The sequence below is a fragment of the Pristiophorus japonicus genome, chromosome 32 (assembly GCF_044704955.1).
Source record: "Pristiophorus japonicus isolate sPriJap1 chromosome 32, sPriJap1.hap1, whole genome shotgun sequence".
Lineage (NCBI taxonomy): Eukaryota > Metazoa > Chordata > Chondrichthyes > Pristiophoridae > Pristiophorus > Pristiophorus japonicus.
Genome location: NC_092008.1, coordinates 1,182,448 through 1,183,214, shown reverse-complemented (window position 1 = coordinate 1,183,214; position 767 = coordinate 1,182,448).

The window sequence follows — 767 nt, the reverse complement described above, 5'->3', positions numbered from 1 at the left end:
CTGTCTCTCTCCCTGTCTCTCTCTGTCTCGCTCTCTCTCTCTCTCTCCCTGTCTCTGTCTCTCTCCCTGTCTCTCTCTCTCTCTCTCTCTGACTCTCTCTGTCTCTCTCTCTCACTCTCTGTCTCACTCTGTCTGTCTCTCTGACTCTCTCTCTCTCTCTGACTCTCTCTCTCTGACTCTGTCTCTCTCTCTCTCCCTGTCTCTCTCTCTCTCTCTCTCTGACTCTCTCTGTCTCTCTCTCTCTGTCTCTCTCTCTCACTCTCTGTCTCTCTCTGTCACTCTCTCTGTCTCTCTCTCTCACTCTCTGACTCTCTCTGTCACTCTCTCTCTCTCTCTCTCTGTCTCTGTCTCTCCCTCTCTCTGACTCTGTCTCTCTCTCTCTGTCTCTCTCTGACTCTGTCTCTCTCTCTCCCTCTCTCCCTCTCTCTCTTTCTCTCTCCCCCCTATAATTGTTTGCCGAGGGAAGGTCGGTCACAAGCCGCCCATTGTTGTGGAGAGTCTGTCGCTGTGGTTACGGTGCCCATGGCAACTGAGGCCATCTCCTGCAAGGCCCACGGGATTGCGGGAACAGGCAAGGGGCGACCCCGACAGATCCTGCCGCCGATCCGGCCCTTTTAAAGCCTGTGTTGCTTTTTAAAATTCATTGTTTGTGGCGGCTCGTGACATCAAGTGCCCTCCGTCACCCACCCTCCCCCGTCCATCATGTTCGGCCGCCCGCTCCGCCCGGCTGTTTGACTACAGTAGGCCTCGCCGGGCAGCCCCGCCCT